This window comes from Egretta garzetta, unplaced genomic scaffold, assembly GCF_000687185.1.
Source record: "Egretta garzetta isolate BGI_Z169 unplaced genomic scaffold, ASM68718v1 scaffold105, whole genome shotgun sequence".
Lineage (NCBI taxonomy): Eukaryota > Metazoa > Chordata > Aves > Pelecaniformes > Ardeidae > Egretta > Egretta garzetta.
Window position 1 is genome coordinate 421,973 of NW_009259598.1, and position 934 is coordinate 422,906.

Here is a 934-nt window from a genome sequence, read left to right on the forward strand (position 1 = left end):
GGGGCCCCCGGCCAGCCAGCGCTGGGGCTGCTCCGGGGGCTGCTCCGGGGGCTGCTCCGGGGGCTGCTCCGGGGGCTGCTGGGTCCTCCCGGGTTTGGGGTCTTCAAAAGTATCCGTGGGTTTCCCAAGAGGGGAGGTGGGTGGTGGGGTGTCCCATGCCCGTGCCTCGCAGCCGGGGTTAAAGTCCCTCCAGGAACCCGGCTTGCTGCCAGGCAAAGGGTTTGAGCCCTGTACCCCCAGCCCTGGCCACCGGTGTCCCCATCTGCAGGATGGAGCAGTCACCCGTGTTGTTTGGGGACATGGGTCCCTGTTTGGGGACAAGTTGGGGTTCGGGATGGGCCTCGTGGGCGGGAGAGGAGGGAATGGCATAGGCCACGCTGGAGCACCCCGAGCGCTCCTCCCTCCCAGCCTCTGCCTCCGCTCGGCCTCTCCGCCACGGCAGCCTGGCTCCCCGGCTCTGCCCCACACCCCGTGCCAGCTCCCTGGGGCTGTCACCCCAACCCGCTCCCCACAGGATCCCCCTCCGCCCGGCATTGCCCTCTGGCCCCCACGATGGAGGGAGATCCCCCCCTGCGGCTCCGCGTCTTCGACCTCAACTGCTGGTGAGTCCAGAGTTCACCAGGGCTGCGCTGGGCTGCGCGGGTGGGGACGGGGACACCCGCACTGGGAGAGGGGTCCCACCTTGGCAACACCATTGTGTCCCCTTCTTTTGGGGGTCGCACCACTCTTCCAGCCCCCAAAGTGTCATGAGGCACTGGGCTGAGCAGTGCGGGGGACGGGGGGTCCCCTCCATGCTCACTCCCCCAGAAAAGGGCCCCCCGTTTGCACACCAAGCGGCTGTCTCAATTTTGCTGTTTGTCCCCAAACAGCCTCCCTGCGCCTCCCGCTTGTCCCCCACGTCCCCACATGGCCCTTTCCCCCTCCCCTCCCGCCT